The sequence below is a fragment of the Pseudopipra pipra genome, chromosome 1, assembly GCF_036250125.1.
Source record: "Pseudopipra pipra isolate bDixPip1 chromosome 1, bDixPip1.hap1, whole genome shotgun sequence".
NCBI lineage: Eukaryota > Metazoa > Chordata > Aves > Passeriformes > Pipridae > Pseudopipra > Pseudopipra pipra.
The window spans coordinates 60,037,847-60,047,803 of NC_087549.1; the positions used below are offsets into that span (position 1 = coordinate 60,037,847).

At 38.4% G+C, this 9,957-nt stretch overlaps 1 long non-coding RNA gene across 2 annotated transcripts; it reads right to left on the reverse strand.

Annotated features, from left to right (window-relative positions):
- Positions 1–3,560: 3,560 nt before the first annotated feature.
- On the reverse strand, positions 3,561–8,615 carry LOC135417837 (uncharacterized). Of its 2 annotated transcripts, none has more exons than XR_010432238.1 (5): positions 8,396–8,615; positions 6,933–6,977; positions 6,521–6,686; positions 6,301–6,414; positions 3,561–3,835 (listed from the first exon to the last, which is right to left on the reverse strand). It is a non-coding gene; the product is annotated as an uncharacterized LOC135417837 (long non-coding RNA). The 2 variants fall into 2 exon arrangements; XR_010432250.1 differs by having other exon boundaries at positions 6,899–6,977.
- Between the last annotated feature and the right edge of the window lie 1,342 nt (positions 8,616–9,957).

Genomic DNA, 9,957 nt, shown 5'->3' on the forward strand with positions numbered 1-9,957 from the left:
AGAGCTGCTCCACAACAGATTGGGGATCCAGTATTGCCAAACATACATGTTCACAAACCAAGTCATGACTGACTTAAAATCATGTCATTAAGCTTTTTCACTGTCATGGGGTTTAGAAGCAGCACATTTTGTAATAAAAACTAAGCTTTTCAGGTAATTTGGTTAAAACAATTAGGCCTTAAAAAAACGTAATTAAATACAAAATGAGCGATCATGTCACAAATATGGAAAAATCTAAAACTACGTTAAAATAATTCTTTAATAATTTGTACCACAAGCTAAAATTGGAAGTTTCTTTAATATAGTAAAGAGTTTAAACCTGGGCTTATAGTAATTTACTAATTTCTATATTGGTAAGATAAGGATACACTATATTCCTATACTTTTAAAATCCTTTTGGTAAGGGCAATAAAGCATAATCTAACAATATATAGTAATTTATTAGTCTACAACAGATTGTAACTCAGAAAATTTTGTGTCTTTTTCTAACTTTTCTTACATAAAAAATTAAGCTCAGTAAAGAGAGAAGCTGGACATGAGGAATGAATTGTGAATTCTGATTAAGATCATAGGAGTTCTACCAGAGAGATATTTGCAAGTATCCAAGAATTCACAGCAAATACAGTGAAACCTCCTCATACAAAAAATGAAATCATATTAATCAAAGAGATGAGAATTACTAGTTACAAATAATTTCAAATTTTTCAGGGGAGTCAGGTTTAGTGCAGTGTAAAATATGTCAGTGCCTTATTTTACGTATAATCAAAATTGTCGCTTTCTCAGAAAGTTTAAAAATATGTGATGAAAAGTTCCCCTTTGGAGAGTTTGGTGCACTCTCAGTAAGTTTACAGATGACACCAAGTTGGGTGGCAGGAGTGTTGATCTGCTGGAGGGGAGGAAGGCCCTACAGAGGGATCTTGACAGACTGGATCAGTGGAACGAGAACAACTGCATGAGGTTCAATAAGGTGAATTGCCGAGTCCTGCACTTGGGTCACAACAACCCCATGCAGCGCTACAGGCTGGGAGCAGAGTAGCTGGAAAGCTGCTCAGCAGAAAGGGACTTGAGGGTGCTGGTTGACAACCAATGGCATCCTGGCCTGTATCAGAAATAGTGTGGCCGGCAGGACTAGGACAGTGATGGTCCCCCTGGTCTTGGCACTGTTGAGGCTTCACCTTGAATCCTGTGTTCAGCTTTGGGCCCCTTGCTACAAGAAGGACATTGAGGTTCTAGAGTGTGTCTAGAGAAGGGCAACAAAGCTGGTGAAGAGTCTGGAACACAAGTCTTATAGGGTTGTTTAGCCTGGAGAAAAGGAGGCTCATGGGAGACCTTACTGCTCTCTACAACTACGTGGAAGGACATTGCAGAGGGGTAGGGATCAGTCTCTTCTCACAACTAATAAATGATAGGAGAAGAGGAAGTGGCTTCAAGTTACACCAGGGAAGGTTTAGGTTGGATATTAGGAAAAATTTCTCCACTGAAAGAGTTGTCAGGCACTGGAACAGGCTGCCCAGGGAACTGATGGCATTATCATCCCTGGAAGTATGTAAAAGATGTGTAGATCTGGCACTTGGGAATGTGGTTTAGTGATGAACACAGCAAAGCTGGTTTAACAGTTGGACTAAATGGTCTTAAAGGTCCTTTCCAACATGAAGAATTCCATGATTCTATTAAAAATTCTCATGCTTTATTAATTATAAAGGAAATTATATCACAAACACATCTAATTGATAAAATAAGTAAAAAATTAAATTCAATTTTGGCGGAAGAAGGGCAGTGACAACAATAGGAAAAACTTTCTTTGGAGCTTAAGCCAAGAATTCCAGATGCAGTTAACACATCATATCAAAAGACATTAAAATACTGTTAGTCAAGGAGTTAAAATTAGACATTTTCTGATAACAGAATCTTACTCCCTGGTGAGATAAAGTCAGTTGCCTTTGCTTCCTGGTGATATTCGAATAATAAAAAAAAAAATCACTTGATCTCACACACCTTCATCAGACAATGCTTCCTCTGAATTTTTCATTTCAGTGGAAGTTTTTCTGAATAAGAATTACAACATCAAACCAAAGATATGAAACACTTGCCCTGTCTATTTCTTGTAGCAAACAGTTGCATCTTCTCTAATGTGTAGTTTGTAACCCTTAAGGAGAAAGTCTGTCACTCTGTTACATGTTTATAAACTGCCTTCCTTAGTATAATTCAAGCCTTATGATAGTACCTCAATAGTGACATCATTTTTTTATATATATGTATATTTTCTTTTCCAATCTTGGGAAATGCTCAATATACATAAAAATCTATGCTGAATTCATATTCATTTGAATTCAAAGTGAATTTTACATTCCATTCAGCCTATCACTAATCAGTTTTGTATTGTGAATAAAAAAACACAAGTGAAAAAGGTAAAGGATATGTAAAACATATCTGAGATAACTTTTATCCCATAAAATTCCGCTTCCTTACTTAGGAGTTGATATTGCTAGGAAGAAAATAAACACAAACAATTGATCATCTCAACAGTGGAACTACAATCCAGAGGTCAGGAAAATATTTAGTGATACTCATTGAACAAGCACAGCCTCTGCTTAATCTCAGTTACTTCTTGACTATATATATATATATCAAGCATGAAGTATAAAAGCCCTTGGGGTATAGAAGTTGTAGAATTATTTTATGTACATAGGGGTCTGTCTTTCTTTTTTAAAGGATTTAGGCGTAATCACAAATGTTACTTTTTGAGTTTCATAAAGTTTGCTGCCTTGTTTCAGTTACTTCAGCATAAGTTACACAGCACCATTTATAATGTGTAAACACATTACAAAAGTTCTTTCAAAACCAGCATCCATTTGATAATGTTTATTCTCCTCGTAAGTCTGAGAGAATAGAAAAAAAAATCTTCAGTGTCTGTGATGTCACTTAATTAAACCACTATAGCACATGTAGGAACTATGGTAAGTAGGCAGTGTAAAACTTATACACAGCAGGACCTACCATAGCCAGGTAATATTATTGAGTCATTGAAAATGTTTCTTTTAAGCACTTGGAAACTCTCATTGCACCAGTACAACTGGTTTTAACATCACAGAAGGTTGCCATGTCAAAATGATTTTAAAATTTCTCTCCCTGAAGGAAAGAAATCATAAAGGCTGTGTTGGTAGCTGTTGGTTCAAGCATGGTTGATGATAGTCTCGGGTAGTAAAGGGTTCAGACATCTATGCTGATGAACTGTTGGAACAATTCTTGATAGCATTGTGGCCTTTCCCAGGTAGCATTGTTTGCTCTCCAAGGACCTTGTGCCATAGTTCACATGCAGGTTCACTAGTAGGCAGTTCGCTAGCAGTCACTGAGGCCATGGGAGCCTGCCTCCATGCCAAAGAATATTCCTAAATGTGTCAGATTTTCCAGACTAGGTGTAAGTGATTAACTCTAGACCAGAGAGTAATTTTGTTTCAGTAATATTTCTAATGCTGACCTGAACCTAGCAGTTTTGCATGTTATGGTCACAAGTCCAACTCATAACTTGTGCACACAGTCATGGGCAAATCATGGCATAGTAGCCTCTTTGTAGAGATTTGAAAGAAAAAGTGCCATGACAATTGTCCCCCCTCATGCTTTCTTGCTTCAGTTATTTCTGGCCTTTGCAATCATTCTGGACAGCTCAAAGGTTCGTTTACACAGCAGGACCAAAGCAGCTCAAAGACTAGAACATTTCACAGCATTTAACATGTTTTGTTGCATGAATTACTGTTGTTCCTGTGGATCAATTCCAACCTCACAGAGACTTGCAGTTTCCAAATCATGGATTCTGCATCAAGGTGACCTCTTGAAACTTAAAGTAAAAAGTAATAACAATAATTAAAAAATGACTGGCATGAAAATTGTAGTACTTTTATATATCTTCAAACAATAGAGCTGGTAGTTATTTAGTACAACATGACTAAAACTTCGACATTATATACTAACACTGTTCAAATGAGGGATGCAGGACAAACTCCTGTTATTTGAGAATTTTAATGTTTTCATTTGGATCTCATATATTTTCATGTTAAACACTGAAAGTCATTTAGCTACAAATCTAGACTTGTCCATGGACATCTGAAGGTGGAAGGTTTCTGAGCCTGGTGTTAGTCAAGATTTCAATGGGGTGACATCACTTTATATCAGGTGAGAATCTCGACTAACAGTTTAAAAGGATGGTATAAAATAAGAAAGAGGAGAAGCAAAATGATAGTCAAGGTTACATGAACTCTTGCTACTATTCTTCTATTAACGAATGTAGAGAATGCTTTTCTTAATGATGAGGTAACTTGTGACTAGCCCGAATTTTGCAGATGAAATCAGGATTACTCCTGGTATGCAATAAAGAAACTTGCTGATAATAGTAGTGTGAAAGAACAAGCAGCAGGAAAGGGATGGGAAAAGAAATTGCATAATTTGTAAGGAATCAAAACATACATTAGGGTTTAATATCTGAAACTGTGGTGCAAGATGCAGCACTTAAAATTGAAACAAATAGTTCAGAGGCTTCTAGATATGTTATGGTCTGTAGCCATTTTGCACACATTCCTACATACTTTCAACAGGTAAAAAAAGTTATTAAAAAAAAATCAAAACTTCACATAAACAGAACCCAACTGCTTCATCACTCATCTCTGCAGGAATGGCATATTTCCCTTGAGAGTTTTAACGCCGTATGAACGAGGTACCTCTGCAAGTCAGTGTATTTTATTGGTCAGCAATGAAGGGTTCAGATCTACACATTCTGCTTCAGACTCAGATGCTGGCAGTGACCAGCCTCTAACTCTGTCACAAGGAAGGACAGAGTTATGCCCTCTTCTGACATGAACTACAAAATGGCCATGATGTTCAACATGTTAACCATGATAATTATTTTTTTTTTGTAAAATTATTGCAACAGAGTGTGTGTTTGTATGTGTACATAAATATATATCTACATCTATCAGTATCAGTCAAGGAATTAGAAATTGCTGTGATGGGAGTATTTAGAAAATTGATAAACCAACTTTTAAAATAAAATTTTAGTAGACTGACATTCATTAATGACAGATGTGCCAATGTTTTGTTCTTGCTAATTACCAGCACATGGCTTTACACACACAAAATCATTAGTCTACTACAAACTGAATTAGCTGTGAGTATACAATACCAAGGAGGTGATGCACCAGTGGCTCCAGTATGCAGTGGCTAATAGCTGAGGAGGTCAAGGTCTTCAGGTTTGAGAGCCCTTTTATAGGTAAATTTCCTCTGGATGCCTGATGCTTTCTGCAGCTTGCTTCTCTCCCAAAAAGGATCCCATCATCTCCCAGTGCTGCTTATTTTTGTTTTGGCTTTGCCAGCTAACCCAATACCAACCCAAAAATTCTGTTACTGAGTTGCTGTTTATATGTTTTCCCACCTTTTCCACTTGCAACTACACAAGTTTTTTTACTCTTGGCTGGACACATTTTCACATACTTAAACACAATACTTACACATTGTTTTGCTGTGCTGTGAGTGTAAAATATATATATATGTGTATGTTGTTGACTATTTCAGTATGCTTCTAGTTGGGTTCAAGGCAAGCAAACACTAATTCCTTTCTAACTATGTCTATACTACAATATGCATCCTGACTTCAAGTACGACAATTATTCATAGGTGTCATAGCCTCTGGTTTGGCTGTAATGTCTATATTTGGCAGTTGGTATGGTAGTGACCTCAGGTAAAACCATTCTCTACTGGAGAAATAAGGAACAGAAGAGCTGTCTATTAGACAGCTGGAAGAACAGAGTAATTAGTACACCTCAATAGTGTGCTTTAAAACAGAATTACTATACTTGTAATGCCACTTTCTTTAGTCAGTACAGTGTCACTGTAATAGTGCTCTGCACATTTGCTGAAATAAAATCTATTTCAGAGCAGCAAAATAGAAATTATGTGAAGATGACATCATACAAGGATTCACTATTCATAAAATGAAGCTAGTCTCTCTTGTGCTGCAGAAGCTGTTAAATTAAAGAACACAGTACTTAGTATCTTTGATGTAGAAAAGAAGGCAAGAGAGAAGAGAAGGAAAAGTGTTATCAGCCTGTATAAGGGAGAAGCAGAAATAACAGATACAGGAATAGACTGATTTTGACTTAAATAAACCACTTTTTTCAGCCCTAATGAAATTATTTTCTAGCCCTAATGTGCAGTGGAGCTAGCAGCAGAGGCTCTCTGCTTTGATACAGACCAACAAGTGAGAAATGACATGCAAGTATGTTTAGGAAACCTGACATGACAGCTGGTTACCTAGTCTCTCTACTCCACAGATGTACTATTGCGCTGGGGAAGAAAAGGCATCAGTCATACTCTTCAGTCAGAAGGCGGAGGAGGATCATTTCAAGAAAAGTTTTCCCAGCTTCTCTGAAAAAAATGGAAGCCATGCCAAGAAAAATTGTATTCTGGGAAAAGCCCAGAAGAGCCTTTTCTATGAAGAAAGTTCACATCCAGGGTTAGTGGTGGTGCTTACTGAGGAGAGCCTTGGCAGGAGTTGAATCGGGGAGACAGCTGAGAGCCACCTCAGCCCATGGACCAAGTGACCCAGGTCATTCACAGTGCCCTTCAGCTAGGGCAAGCAATCAGCAGTGCTCAGTAATCTCATCATCATTCCTCTCTTCTCCAGTTAAATAAACTCTCTGTAATCAGCAACACAGACAGAAGATGTGTATCAGTAGCAGGAAGCCAGGTAGGGTGAGGGGGATGTTGGGTGGGGGGGTGATGAAGGCATGTGTAGAAGCACAGCAGGGCAGCTGCAGCCCTCCCATCTGCCTCAGTACAGCAGTGGCAGCGAAATTCTAAGACCTCTGCTCCTCAAACACTCGCTGCTGCAGGGACTTGCGGTACTCACCACCTTATGAATGTCCAAGATTCCCATTACTCACAAGTAGCAAAATGACAGAAAGGAAATTTGTTCCCGGTACCGGCACCTGTCAAAGGATGAATGAACACTGCATGTGTCCTTGGGCCATCTTAAAAAGCTGCCACTGACAGTGGTAGGAATTACTGACCTACCTCCAATATAAACTTGGCCTTAGTGGAAGGAGGGATGTGTAATGCATGCTTTCTGACTGCTCTATTGGTGATCTCAGTCCTGACCCAGTGGGTCTAGTCTGAAATTAGTGAGCTTCTAATTGCTTTTTAATTTAAAGCAATTACAAAAGGGGGCACTACCAAGCATCATTTGTACTTGTGGAATCACATATGGCATTTAATTGGGAAAATCAAGTTGGGCAATTTTTTTTCATTAGAAATCTTATTCCAACCACAAGAAATACTGGAATACCTGAAATGGCAAGTTGTATGGCATTTTTATCAACAGACATTTATTTTGTTTAGAGTATTGAAGGGAAAACCAGTCTCAACTATTTAAACTGGTCTGAAACTTATGATTCATGCTCTTAGCTTTGTGGCATTTTTCTTTATTGTTTTAGCCAATTAAGAAGAGACCACTGTTAAAGGTTAACTGAGCCAAAGAGGCATCTAGAAAGAAAATAAATTCCTGTTGGTCCTTTATCTTCCTTCAGAATTTACAGCACTGTGGAACCTGACCTTGAGAAGCCATGTTAACTGACACAATGATGACCATAGGCTTGTGGTCATTGCAGACAGAGGTAAGTTGTGTCCTGCAAAAACTTGTGAGTTAGTTCTCACTACAGTAAGGTTTTTCTGTGATTGAGAAAACACTCTGTTCTTGCCTAGACACACTGTGTGGTCACGGTCATCATTGCATTAGTTAACATGAGTTCTCAAGGACATGTTTTAACTTGTCATGCTGTTACAGTGCTGTCAAGCCCATTGAGAGGGACATCAAGAGGGTATTCACAAAGTATGAGGCCAGCTCCATCATAAAGGACATATTCTCCTGCAGCAGTTGATAATAGAGAAGTGACATCTCTGCATTGCCACTTCAAGGCCACAGTGCTATCTAAAGTGACATCTTCATGTTGCAGCATGAAGCCCGTAACATTACGTGGAGTGACATCTCCACAGAACTGACTGAAGCCCATGCTAATTGCAGCTCAATCTTGAGAAAAGACTTTTGCAAAAACATTACTGGAAACCCTCTGAGGAGGGCATGCACCAGCAAGCATTGCTGTGCCCCAACTACCAGTACTTCTCTTTAACAAAAAAATAATATGGCATTTTCCCCCTGAGTTAAAAGATCATCTTTGATAATAAGAATTCATTGCACTATTTCTCTGTGAGGAGAAAAGGCACTTCATTTTTCCTCTTGCAAATATGTCAGGGAGAAAGTAAACATCTTCCCTACATTTAAACTGCTCAGCTTTGCTCAAGCAAAAGTAAACACACGACTTTCTTCTCTGAAGAAAATGTGGAGTCTTACCTGATTTCCAGCAGCTCAACGCTGTGCCCGTATGACTGTGCCTTTAAGCAAGTGATCTTAAGCTCTTGCTGGTGCTGGACTCAAGGCTCACAGATTCATGTCTGTCCTTTACAGGTAAGTAGTTCTCTTTCTTTGAAGATCTCATCAGGGCTGCTTCTCTAATTCTGGTTGTGATGTCATTATCCCAACATCCTTACCTCCTTCCCAACAAAAAAGCCCGGCAGACTGCAAGCAGCCAGAAGTCCAAAAAAGTGCTTGAACAGAGTTTAAGACTTGAGGTTCACAAAAGATGTACAACAGCATGTGTATGAGTGTGTTTGGGCATGAGGTGGGTGATAATGCTTCCATCAGCCTGGCTTCCAGCCCTCAGAAGAGAAAGGGAGAAGAGGAGACACCCCTTCTCAGGACTTGAGTGCTTTTACTTTGTGCATTTGTAATCATTATGGGAGGGATCTGGTTTGAAGCACTAGCTGGTATTCTCAGATGGCTAAATTTTAAATGCTTGACTCAAATTTTACCTTAGTTGATGACCCTTATACTGAAGTCACCAATTTTTACTGATTTAAGGCACTTCAGAATTAAAGAATGAGTCACCTATATAGATCAACCAAGTCAGATCTTAGCTCCTAATAATTTGTTTTCAGACACATTTTCAACCTTGAAGTGATTTGATTTTTATCGTACATTGGTTCAACAAGCCTCTTTGGTCACAGGTTGTGTTTGTGGAATGTGTCCTCTTAATAATTCTAAGCATAGAGGAAGGAAAGGTTTTCTCCTTTCAGAAATTCTCTTTTTGACCCTGTTTTGCAGATCCTTGCATAGTTTCTTCTGCTATACTGGCAGAAACTTTCTCTCCAGCTGGGGATATTAAAAATTGTTATATTTACCAGGAACCTGAGTTTTGTTTTTCATATATGGGTTCGGTTCAAATTGGCAGTGACAGGAATGTTACCTAATAGGTAGTACAGAGAAATTCAGAGTTGCTGCACTAGTTACTCTCAGCACTGACCTGATGCAATTTAAGGTGCAAGGTGAATACCCATCAGTAGGAAAATGTCATTATTCACCACAAATAAATAGAATTACCTGTTCTTGAACAGTAAGGGCATCTGTTTCACATTCTATCCACCTTGGGCTGATTAGAGCAAATTAGGTCCTGTGCTAATAAGCTCAAGACATGTGCTGAAAATGTAGAAATCTGTTATTTGATTTTCTTGCAGTAATTCTCAAGTAATTCTTTTATGCCCAATGAAGAATGCAAAAGTATTTAACATTGGTAGGGTCCAATCCTGTAAGTTTTGGGGATTTATGCCGAGTGGTCTCATCAGGTTAAAGAGGACCTCTCACACAAGTGAAGACTGCATAATGGGCATGGTGGAAAAGTTGTTTTACAGCCTGATAACATTATCTTTTTAGCTCCTACTACCAATACTTGTTTACTTACTTCTTACCAATACCTACTGTACCTTATCTACTCTAATTTTGCAGAATTTAGAAATCAGTAGGTTTAGCTGCATCTTTTCACTCCCATCAGGAATGAAGTGACAAGACTAACATTGGAC